Source organism: Pongo pygmaeus, chromosome 1, assembly GCF_028885625.2.
Source record: "Pongo pygmaeus isolate AG05252 chromosome 1, NHGRI_mPonPyg2-v2.0_pri, whole genome shotgun sequence".
Lineage (NCBI taxonomy): Eukaryota > Metazoa > Chordata > Mammalia > Primates > Hominidae > Pongo > Pongo pygmaeus.
In genome coordinates this window covers 189,449,836-189,463,079 of record NC_072373.2, presented here as the reverse complement: position 1 = coordinate 189,463,079, position 13,244 = coordinate 189,449,836, and the positions used below count along the sequence as shown (strand labels likewise).

Below are 13,244 nucleotides of genomic sequence, written 5' to 3'. Positions count from 1 at the left end.
ACCAAGCAGACCTAATAGACATCTACAGAACTCTCCACTCCAAATCAACAGAATATACATTTTTCTCAGCACCACATTGCACTTATTCTAAAAGTGACCACATATTTGGAAGTAAAGCACTCCTCAGCAAACGTAAAAGAACAGAAATCACAACAAACTGTCTCTCAGACCACAGTGTAATCAAATTAGAACTCAGGATTAAGAAACTCACTCAAAACCACACAACTACATGGAAACTGAACAACCTGCTTCTGAATGACTACTGGGTAAATAATGAAATGAAGGCAGAAATAAAGATGTTCTTTGAAACCAATGAGAACAAAGAAACAATGTACCAGAATCTCCAGAACACATTTAAAGCAGTGTGTTGAGGGAAATTTATAGCACCAAATACCCACAAGAGAAAGCAGGAATGATCTAAAATCAACACCCTAACATCACAATTAAAAGAACTAGAGAAGCAAGAGCAAACAAATTTAAAAGCTAGCAGAAGGCAAGAAATAACTAAGATCAGAGCAGAACTGAAGGAGAGAGAAACACAAAAAACCCTTCAAAAAATCAATAAATCCAGGAACTGGTTTTTTGAAAAGATCAACAAAATTGTTAGACTGCTAGCAAGACCAGTAAAGAAGAAAAGAGAGAAGAATCAAATAGATGCAATAAAAAATGATAAAGGGGATATCATCACCGATCCCACAGAAATACAAACTACCAAAATGTCTCTACGCAAATAAATTAGAAAATCTAGAATAAATGGATAAATTCCTGGACACATACACCCTCCCAAGACTAAACCAGGAAGAAGCTGAATCTCTGAATAGACCAATAACAGGCTCTGAAATTGAGGCAATAATTAACAGCTTACCAACCAAAAAAAGTCCAAGACCAGATGGATTCACAGCCGAATTCTACCAGAGGTACAAGGAGGAACTGGTACCATTCCTTCTGAAACTATTCCAATCAACAGAAAAACGAGGAATCCTCCCTAACTCATTTTATGAGGCCAGCATCATCCTGATACCAAAGCCTGGCAGAGACACGACAAAAAAAGAAAATTTTAGACCAATATCCCTGATGAACATCGATGCAAAAATGATCAATAAAATACTGGCAAACCGAACTCAGCAGCACACCGAAAAGCTTATCCACCACAATCAAGTGGGCTTCATCCCTGGGATGCAAGGCTGGTTCAATATATGCAAATAAATAAACGTAATTCATCATGTAAACAGATCCATCAACAAAAACCACATGATTATCTCAATAGATGCAGAAAAGGCCTTTGACAAAATTCAACAGCACTTCGTGTTAACAACTCTCAATAAACTAGGTATTGATGGGACATATCTCAAAATAATAAGAGCTATTTACGACAAACCCACAGCCAATATCATACTGAATGGGCAAAAACTGGAAGCATTCCCTTTGAAAACTGGCACAAGGATGCCCTCTCTCACCCCTCCTATTCAACATAGTGTTGGAAGTTCTGGCCAGGGCAATCAGGCAAGAGAAAGAAATAAAGGGTACTCAATTAGGAAAAGAGGAAGTCAAATTGTCCCTGTTTGCAGATGATATGATTGTATATTTAGAAAACCCCATCGTCTCAGCCCAAAGTCTCCTTAAGTTGATAAGCAACTTCAGCAAAGACTCAGGATACAAAATCAACGTGCAAAAATCACAAGCATTCCTATATATCAATAACAGACAAACAGAGACCCAAATCATGAGTGAACTCCCATTCACAATTGCTACAAAGAGAATAAAATACCTAGGAATCCAACTTACAAGGGATGTGAAGGACCTCTTCAAAGAGAACTACAAACCACTGCTCAACGAAATAAAAGAGGACACAAACAAATGGAAGAACATTCCATGCTCATGGATAGGAAGAATCAATATCGTGAAAATGGCCATACTGCCCAAGGTACTTTACAGATTCAATGCCATCCCCGTCAAGCTACCAATGACTTTCTTTGCAAAATTGGAAAAAACTACTTTAAAGTTCGTATGGAACCAAAAAAGAGCCCACATAGCCAAGACTATCCTAAGCAAAAAGAACAAAGCTGGAGGCATCACACTACCTGACTTCAAACTACATTACAAGACTACAGTAACCAAAACAGCATGGTACTGGTACCAAAACAGATGTATAGACCAATGGAACAGAACAGAGGCCTCAGAAATAAAACCACACATCTACAACCATCTGATCTTTTGCAAACCTGACAAAAACAAGAAAGAGGGGAAGGAGTCCCTATTTAATAAATGATGCTGGGAAAACTGGCTAGCCATATGCAGAAAGCCGAAACTGGATCCCTTCCTTACACCTTATACAAAAAGTAATTCAAGATGAATTAAAGACTTAAATGTTAGACCTAAAACCATAAAAACCCTAGAAGAAAACCTAGGCAATACCATTCAGGATATAGGCATGGGCAAAGACTTCATGACTTTTTTTTTTTTTTTTTTTAAGATGGAGTCTTGCTCTGTCACTCAGGCTGGAGTACAATGGCACGATCTCGACTCACTGCAACCTCCGCTTCCCTGGCTCAAGCGATTCTCCTGCCTCAGCCTCCCCAGTAGTTGGGATTACAGGCACACACCACCACGCCCAGCTAATTTTTGTATTTTTCATAGAGACAAGCTTTCACCGTGTTGGCCAGGATGGTCTCAATCTCCTGACCTCGTGATCCACCTGCCTCGGCCTCCCAAAGTGCTGGGATTACAGGCGTGAGCTACTGTGCCCGGCCAAAGACTTCATGACTAAAACACCAAAAGCAATGGAAACAAAAGCCAAAATAGACAAATGGGATCTAATTAAACTAAAGAGCTTCTGCACAGCAAAAGAAACTACCATCAGAGTGAACAGGCAATCTACAGAATGGGAGAAAATTTCTGCAATCCATCCATCTGACAAAGGGCTAATACACAGAATCTACGAAGAACTTAAACAAATTTACAAGAAAAAAACAACCCCATCAAAAAGTGGGCAAAGGATATGAATAGACACTTCTCAAAAGAAGACATTTATGCAGCCAACAGACACATGAAAAAATGCTCATCATCACTGGTCATCAGAGAAATGCAAATCAAAGCCACAATAAGATACCATCTCATGCCAGTTAGAATGGCGATTAAAAAGTCAGGAAACAACAGATGCTGAAGAGGATGTGGAGAAATAGGAACACCTTCACACTGTTGGTCGGAGTGTAAATTAGTTCAACCACTGTGGAAGACAGTGTGGTGATTCCTCAGGGATCTAGAAGTAGAAATACCATTTGACCCAGCCGATCCCATTACTGGGTATATACCCAAAGGATTATAAATCATGCTACTATAAAGACACATGCACACATATGTTTACTGTGGCACTATTCACAATAGCAAAGACTTGTAACCAACCCAAATGTCCATTAATGACAGACTGGATTAAGAAAATGTGGCCCATATACACCATGGAATACAATGCAGCCATAAAAAGGGGTGAGTTCATGTCCTTTGCAGGGACATGAATGAAGCTGGAAACCATAATTCTTAGCAAACTATCACAAGGACAGAAAACCAAACACCACATGTTCTCACTCATAGATGGGAACTGAACAATGAGAACACTTGGATACAGGGCGGGGAACATGACACACCAGGGCCTGTTGCGGGGTAGGGAGCTGGGGGAGGGATAGCATTAGGAGAAATACCTAATGTAAATGAGTTGATGGGTGCAGCAAACCAACATGGCACATGTATACCTATGTAACAAACCTGCTTGTTGTGCACATGTACCCTAGAACTTAAGGTATAAATAAATAAATAAATAAATATGAAACAAAACAAGCCGGGCACTTTAGTATTTGTAAGTCACTCTCAAATTCAACAGGATCATTACATAAAGGTAATGAGTGGATGGAAGGAGTTGAGAGACACAATCATGAATATAATTTTAGCTTTTCACTCCCTAGGAAGCAGACTCAGAAAAATAAGAATACAAAATTTAGCTTTTCAAAGATTTTTCTGAATACAGTCCTTACAGCTTAAGGAAATCCATGTAATAAAAAGACATGTCCTATCTAATTAAAACTCATTTAAAAGATATGCATTGTGATGACAAAAGAAAATTTTACAAATATGAGTACACACTTTACAGTACCAGAAAATAGGAAAGAGTGCCATCAAAGAACCAGAAACAAAAATTTCTGTAACATATAATGGAGAACATCAATCAAAGCTGAGAGGCTCTAACCAAACATAGGCAAAAGACTGTATTTAATCCTTAGCCATACTAAATAGTCCAGTTTTCCTGAAAAACAAACCAACCACCCCAAGCTCAGAAACAAGAAATGGTCATGATAGAAAATATTGAGATACGTGAGATTTTAAGACCATGCTGGCAACCCACTCTATACACATAGAGCTTTTTAGCTGCAGTGTTTGCCAATAGGCACAAAATATGCAGCATCATTTTTTTAATTAATTTTTAAAAATACATACTTTATTCCAGCTTGGGCAACAAAGTGAGACTCTGTCTGGAGGAAAAAAAAAAGATACACATTTTAACAGGAGAAAAAGACAAGTATTAATATAAAGAACCTACTATAAATATGACATTAAAAAAGATTAACTAAAGGTATTCTCTGGAAAATGCAATGGATGATCTGTATGCCAGTAAATGAATTCATGCTACAAATAAGAGTGTAGGAACACAAATAGTACAGATAGATCCAAATAATAAATAACTTGGTAAATAAAATTCATCAGAGGTAAAAAGCAATGTAAGTTGTTAAAGTACAATTTAATTACAAATATTTGAAACATATTTGCATTCCCAGCCTACAAATTAGTTACAAACCTTTTACAGAAAAGTCCCAAAGAATCAATAGAGACATTTGAATACAGCTGGTGGGTAAAGGGAAGACACATAGATATGTGATATTTACAAGTATCGGTAAAATTTAGCTTGTGGCTATAATGTTTTTCATTATAAACCCTTTCACTTTTGTTGTATATTTGTGATGGGCTTCAGGACATGGTAATCCCCAAATATTTTAAGCTGAAGGAATGTGGGAAAACAACAGAAGCAGGAAGGTAACCTTCACCTTCCTCCATCTCCTCCTCTGTAGCAGGACATAAAACCTTCCCAGGTTTTATGGGTTTTCTTAACTCTTCCAGAAGCAAGTCATAAGACCCTCATGTGACAGGTTCCTAGAGGAAAGGAGCCAAAGACACAGAGAGACCAAGAAGAATCTGAACAAACGGGTCTAAATTACCCCCCATTTATTACCATTAGATCATACCCGCTTTGTCCAATTCTATTGCTCCCCAATTATCTACTTCATTATCACATCTAGCATAAAAATATACAAGTTTAACTGTTTCTTCAGGTTTTCATTTCTTTATGAAGCCTTCTGTGTCACATAAAACTTAAGAAAACACTGATTATGCTTTTCTCTTGTTAATATGTCTTTTGTTATAGGGACTTTAGCCATGAACCTAGGACAGGTGAGGAAAAGACTTTTTCCTCCCCTATAATTGCTTACATTTTTTTTTTAAAAAAAAAAACCTTTAAATTATTTCAGTGAAGCTGCTGTCTCAAAGTTCAATACTGGGCAATAGTGAAAAGTTAAGTAGGTGACAGCAAAGAGACTACAGAAAAACCCAACATGTATTGTTAGCACTGTTTTACATATAATGACCATCTCATCACAATAAATCTAAGAGCTAGATGGTGCTATCTCAATTACACACACGTGCACATGCATGCACATACATAAACACACGTGCACATGCATGCACACATACATGCACACACCTGAGGCGCAGAGACTAACTTAACCAAGTTACTTGAGTATCAGTGAATATTAAAAGCCTGAGATAAAAATCTGTGTACAGGTTTTTAAATGCACCTGAAATCTAAAAACATTTATCATTTATTTTCTACAGATATCCAAGAAAGTGACTCTATCTCTGCTTTACTTGGGGTGGCGCTTTAAATAATGAGAGCAATGTGAAATATACTTTGCAAAATATAATAACATACAATAATTATACAAAATACAAATAACTTAAGTGTCAAATTCTTTATAATTTTCAACATTATCTGACTTATATTTTGTCTTACTTGAATTAGTTATTTGTATACACCTTTTACATTTCAAGTAATTCACTTGAAATTAGGATCTAGATCCGATTCATTTCTACATTCTTTGAAACAGGGCCTTGAATAGTAGTTATTTAATAAACATTTACTTAAGGAAAGAATGTGATCCTCACAATAAATATGCAAGATGGCTAGGACAACTGTTCACATTATTCTTATTAAATAGTTGCAGGAATGGAGGCAGAACATATTCTGATGCTATTACTCAGCTAAATAGCTCATTTGTTGAAACAGGGCTCCAATCTTTTCCCATTATACCCTGACTCAAAAAAAAAAGACACTAACCCTGATTCTCCAATTGAGGGTCTGACAGGGTGTCCAAAGGAAAAAGCTTTAGTTATATTATTTTTTGAGTGTTTGGGAAATCCTGAAATATGGATCTTAATGTAAATATAAAGTGTTTGAAAATGTCTCAACTTCTGTTTCATTGCAACAGAATGGTAGAAGGAAAATGAAAGTGCTTCTTCAAAATGCTAAACGTGGTTATAAGTTACCTAAAACTCAAGAAAAACAGAATTTGAAATATAACAGCTAGCATTTATACTCAGCTTTTTGGAACAACTCCATGCGTATGTTATTTTTTGTGATTTTTCATAATATCCAGTGAGAGATTACTATTATTCCCATTTCATTAATGAAGAAGCTTCAGAGACAGTTAAGCGTTAAAGTTAGTAGGTGGCTAAATTGCGATTTGAAACAACCTAAGTCATGCTTTTTGCAGTTTACTATGCTGTTCCTTACAGAGAATTAGTAAATAGTTTTCTAATTGGTCTCTCTTCACTTCCATTCCATCCTATAAAAGACAACCAGAGTAATTCTTCTGAAATAAAAATTTGATCATGTGGCTTCTCTGCTTAAAATCTTTCAATGGATCCGTGTACCCTACAAGATAAAATCCACCAGAACCCTTGGCACAGTATACATAACACTTCAAAACCTAAATCCTTTAAGATTTCCCCCTTATTATGTCTCCATCCTCATCTACTTCTTCTCTTTACATTATTTTATTTTTCAGGATCTAGGGCTGACAATCTTCTCTTTACCTTCTTTCCCTAAGTTATTCCAAATGATCTGCAGTCCCTCCTCTTGTCTGCAATGAGGCCCCTTTTCCTACTATGCACCCAACTCATCAACCTATAACCCATCCTTCAAATTTTAACTCAGAAATCAATGAATCCCCTTTCTCAGCCTTCCTAGCTCCTTTCTCTAGATAATCATTTCCTCTTGTATGCTACATTTATATCTGACCCATATTTATGGCATTTAAATACCATATTAAAATTATTTGTTTACACACCTTTTCTCTCTATTTGATAGTGAAGTCCTAAGGGATGTCTCATTCATGTTTACAACTCTGGGATCCAGTATACTGCCTGACAGTAGCAGGCATCAGATCCATGTTTGCTGAGCTGAATTTAAATATACTCAGAAAGTACACAAATGTTAACATAGGATTTGGATATTACAAAATATAAATGTTTCAAAGGGGAAAAAAGCCTAAAACCCTTTCACTGAATTGTGTACCACAATGGCAGTTGCCCTGAAGGTCCCTGTTAGCATTCTGTGCCCCAGGTGGGTCTCCAGAAGGTTCATTACTTTCATATTACCACTGTGGCAATTTATTAATGAGCTCAGTAAAAGCAAGACAAATTGAAATGACAGCCCTGGCAACTAACATCTCTTATTTATCACTAGAGCTAGTCTCTCACTAGCAGTGCCATGGATAAGCCTTCTTCAATGCAAAACAATTTTTATGGAGCATCTTCTAAGAGATCTGCAAACACTGTGATCGGCACTAAAGAAAATCCAAAAAAGTATAACTCCTCATTAAGGTAGGCAAAAGTTGTGTTCTTGAAAAATAACTCAATTGAAAAACATAGCTATCTGTTAAAAGTTACAGTCAAGGATTCATTATATGATTCATCAATTATGGGTCAGCTGCCTATCTAACTGAAGTACCACCACGACTCTTCTACCTTCACCATGATGAAGGCAGGCATTACAAGAATTTGCATGAGAAGGAAACCAAGAGCCACAACTAGGCATTCTGGCAGAAGTCTGTAAAAGTAAAGCCTCCACCCCTGCAAAGGTTTGAAGGCCGAAGGCTTCTTGGCACCACAGCATCCCTACTTAAGGCTGATCTCTTGAGATAAAGCCAAATCATAAGCTGTTAACATAGCAAAAGTAAACTTTACAGTAAAACTAGACACAAATATGCTCTAAATGAGAGAAAGACAAATGGCAGGAAAACCTGAGGATGGAGGAAGATACTTTGTACTCACCGCTTTGCACTGATGACTATAGTACCTCCAGGAAACATCTCTATTTTAGTTTCCCAGGGCTGCTGTAACAAAGTACTCTAAACTGAGTATCTTAAAACAACAGAAATTTATTCTCCCATAGTTGTGGAGGCCAGAAGTCCAAAATCAAGGTGTTAGTAGAGTCATGCTCTCTCTGAAGGTCCTTCCCCGTCTCTTCTATCTTCTAGTAGCTGCCAGGAAACTAATACAGATTTTGGTACCAAGAGTGGTGCACTACTCTAACAAATACTTAAAAATAAATAAGTGGCTTTGGAATGGGGTAACTAATGGGTAGGGGCTGAAAGAATTTTGAGATGCTTGACAGAAAAAGTCTAAATTTCCTCGAAGAGATAGTTGGTAGAAATATGAGCACTAAAGATGCTTCTGGTAGAGCCTTCAAAGGAAATGATCAATATGTTGTTGGACACCTGGGGAAAGGCAATCCTTGTCATGTAGCAGCAGAAAACTTGTCTGAATTATGTTGAGCCACTAGGTGAAAAGTACAACTTATAAGTGATAAACTTGGACATTTAGCTGAGGAGATTTCTAAGCAAAGTGTGGAAGTATGGCCTGGGTTCTCCTTGGTGCTTATAGTAAAATGTGAGAGGAAAGAAATAAATTGAGGAATGAACTATTAATATTAAGCAAAAAAGGAACAGCACTTGGTAATTTAGAAAATTCTCTGCCTATCCAGATAGTGTGCTCTGGAAACAGGGCCAGGGCAAGGGTATAGCTGGACAATCATTTGCATGTGATTCATAAACCCAGTCAATCATCTCTGCAAAAGCCAGGAATAGAGATACAGTTATGTAGCAAAGATATGTGGAGAACATTCTTGTTAGATGGATTGGACCTGCATTGCACAGGAGACTGACAAGGTTTGTGAGAATTTCATACCAGCAAAAGTACTACCAGCCATGACTAAAATGGACAGAGATGGAATGATATGCAGGACGACTGGCTCTGAGGACAAAGCCACAGATGGAGAGGTCTGGGCCAATGAGACGTTCTCAGGCTAAAGCGGTAGGGCCACCCCAGCAGTCCAGAGGACAGAGAATCAAGCCAGAGAGAATTATTCTCAGGCTCTGAAATCTAATGCAGTTTTCCCTGCTGGGTTGTGAACTTGCTTTAGACCAGTGACTCCCTTATTCTTTCCATTTTCTCCCTTTCATAATGGTAATGTCTTTCCTATGACTATCTTACCATTGTATCTTGGAAGCAAATAGCAACTTGTTTTCTAGGCTTCATAGCAGATGGGAATAAATTTTGTTTCAGGAAGGACTATACCCAGAGGCTCACTCATATCTGATTTAGATTATATAAAAAATGAAATTAGGAACTTTTTGAGTTGATTATATTTAGATGGGATTTTGGACTTAGAGTTGATGCTGGAAGGAGTTGAGACTTTTGGAGATGTTGGGATGGGGTGGATATATTTTGCACATGAGAAGAACATAAATTTTAGGGGGACAGAATTGTGAACTGTGTTAAATTGTGTCCCTAAAATTGTGTGCCCCTGCTACCTGTGAATTGCCCTTACTTGGAAATAGGGTCTTTGCAGATATAAGCAAGTTAAGATGAGGTCATTAGGGCAGGCCATGATCCAATGTGACTGGTGTACTTAAGAGTTAAAGACCATATGAAAACAGAGATACACAGGGAGAACACAATATGACATCAAAGCCAGAGACTGGAGTAATACAACTGCAAGCCCAGGAACACCAAGGACTGAGCTAGGAAAAGGCAAGAAAAGATTCTACCCAGAGTCTCTGAGGGAGCATGGCCTAGTTAATACCTTAATTTTAGACTTCTAGCCTCCAGACTGAGAAAATAAATTTCTGTTGTTCTAAGCCAACCAATTTGTGGTACTTTGTTACAGCAACCCTAGAAAACTAAAACACCTCTTAATACTAGCTAATATCTATTTAAGACTTAGTACATACCAGGCATGGTATTAAGTGCTTTACACTGGTGACCGCATTTAAACTTCACCACAACCCCCTGAGGAAAAGAAATAACTTTCTACTAAACCACTCTTTACTAAACACACTAAACTTTCTCTTATGTACCATGTGTTATATAATTTGTCTGGTCTTTGTCCCAGGTTCCTGGCACAGAGCTTCTAAAACCCCTGGAATTTTCCAAGTGATATAAATATCTTTGTTATTCATAAGCCCCTGGGATCACACCTTAGTTTCTGATAGTCAGATGGTTCAATATGTGGGCTAGTGACCAGAAGAACAAACCATATGATTAGAGGGCTGGGGCTTTGAACCAGCCCAACCTCTGGGGCAGGGAGGGGGCCTGAACATTGAGTTATCAATTATGCCTATATAATGAAACCCTAATAAAAACTCTTGACACTGAAGCTCAATGCTGCTTCCTAATTTGTGAACACACTGACATGCTAGAAGGGTGATGTGCCCCAATTCCATGGAAGGAGGGCACAGAAGTTCTGCAATTGAGATTCACTCAGGCCTCACCCTAAGTGTCTCATCTGGCTGTCCCTGATTTGTTATCTTTTATAATAAGCCTGTAATAATAAGAATAGCACTTTCCTGAGTTCTGTGAGTTGTTCCAGTGAATTGTCAAACCTGAAAGGGATCATGGGAACCCCTCAGATTTGTAGCCAGCTGGTCAGAAGTGTGGGTGGCCTGGGGATCTGACTTGAGACTGGCATCTGAAATGGGGCAAGTCTTATTGGGGGCCATGTTCTCATAAACTTGTGGAGTCTGACTCTAACTCTGGGTGGTTGGTGTCAGAACTGAATTGAAATATGTCAGATGTCATCAGAATAGTTGGGGTTAAAACAGAATACCATAATTAAAGTCCTGTGGTAGCTCAGTATACTCAATAGTAACCAGTGTTTACTATGAAATAGAAAAACGTGGCCGGGCACGGTGGCTCATGCCTGTAATCCCAGCACTTTGGGAGGCCAAGGTGGGCGGACCACTTGAGGTCAGGAGTTTGAGATCAGCCTGGCCAACATGGCGAAACCCTGTCTCTACTAAAAATACAAAAAAACTTACCCAGGTATGGTGGCGGGGGCCTGTAATCCCAGCTACTCGGGAGACTGAGGCAGGAGAATCTCTTGAACCTGGGAGGCAGAGGTTGCAGTGAGCTGAGACTGTGCCATTGAATTCCAGCCTGGGCAACAGAGCAAGACTCCGTCTCACAAAAAAAAAAAAAAAAAAGTACTATACAAGATACAAGTCACTTAGTCTTTCAGATCTTTGACTTTCATATAACCACTCTTTCATACATTATATATTAATCAACATAAACTTTTCCTCATCTGTAGAATTGGGCTTTTCATTATTTCTCTTAATAATTTTGAGCTGATGAATGGTGACATGACTATTAGAAAAAAGAGGTAAGGTACTTGCCAGGTATTTGGGGATTGGGACTTATTTGCTCACGCAAGGCAAGGACACAATCCCCAGTAGGAGGACCCATGGCCTGCTTTAATCACTCCTCACTGACCCCTTATTATAGCAAGCACCAACTGCATTGTGGGCAGGCAGCGGTTGAAGGAGTTTTACCAGAGTTTATGTACATGTGTTTAGAGGAAGTACGTCCAATTCCTTGACTCATGAAATAAAAGTTAATTTTCCAAAAAAATGTTATGTGAACTAAGCCCTATAAATGACTGAAATACATTTTAGAGCCAACATATTTAGTGCAAAACCAATTCAAACAGAAAGTGATTTTCATGATGGTGATTTTTTAATGTCTCATCTCTAACTAGACTTTAAGCTCCTTGAAAGCAGGAACTATGCTTATAGCTATCTCTATCTCAAAAACCAACTCACCTGGATAGGAAAGGAGGTGCAGATTCAGAGCACACAATTTGTTTAGCTTTGTTAACACATGTTTTGGTGACTTCTACATGCTAGGCCAATGCTAGAAATATAAAAATGAAAGACGTGGTCCTTGTTTTTGACAAGAGCGCATAATCTAAAGGAGTCCGAAAATAAAGTTCATATCTTTTTAATGGAACATATCTTGTGCTATGTTTTTGAAATCTGAACAAGGTAAACTGGTGTATAAGAAGAGAAGAAAACCATGAAGCATACTCAGTACTTTTCCAATGCCATCTTGACACAGGTTGGAACCAGGACTAATACCATCAACTTTTGGTGTAATGGAAGGCAGAAATCTTAGAGAGAACACAGATTACATTCTTTATCTTGGATTAATTACTTAATCTGTTTAGTCTCATCTTCTTTAATTGTCAAATGGGGATGAATAAAGTCATTTATTGGCATAGATTGAAAAGATTAAACCAATAGCATGCCTGGCCAAAAGAATAATACTAAATAAATGGTAACCATTATTACTATTATTACCACCATCATCATCATCAATACCGTATTTCAAATTTCAAGAGTGCATGCAGTCACAAAATGACGAATGTTATATAATTCCTCTTATATGAGGTTCCTAGTGTAGTCAAATTCAGAGATACAAAGTAAGAGTAGTGGTTGCAGGGGTTGGAGGAAGTGGAAAATGAGGAGTTATTGTTTAGTGGGTACAGTTTTAATTGGGGAAGATGAAAGCATCCTGGAAGTGGATGGTGGTGATGGTTGCATAACAATGTGAATGTACTTAATGCCACAGAACTGTACATTTAAAAATGGTTAAAATAGGCCCAGCACTTTGGGTGGCTGAGGTAAGAAGATCACTTTGGCCCAGGAGTTCAAGACTAGCTTAGACAACATAGCAAGACGCCATTTCTACAAAAACAACAAAAAAAAGAAGATGAAATAATAAATTTTGTTATATATACATTT

The 13,244-nt window shown here is 37.9% G+C and overlaps 1 protein-coding gene across 16 annotated transcripts in view; it reads right to left on the bottom strand.

Moving 5' to 3' along the window:
* Positions 1-13,244, bottom strand: part of SCMH1 (Scm polycomb group protein homolog 1) — a 242,035-nt gene that overhangs the window by 210,062 nt on the left and 18,729 nt on the right. The window contains exon 1 of one of the 16 annotated variants that reach the window (XM_063665536.1): positions 11,481-11,500. The exons of the other annotated variants lie outside the window; for them this stretch is intronic. The gene's annotated coding sequence lies outside the window, so the exon portion shown is untranslated. Of the gene's footprint in view, positions 1-11,480; positions 11,501-13,244 lie in introns of those variants that run through there. 16 annotated transcript variants of the gene reach the window in all.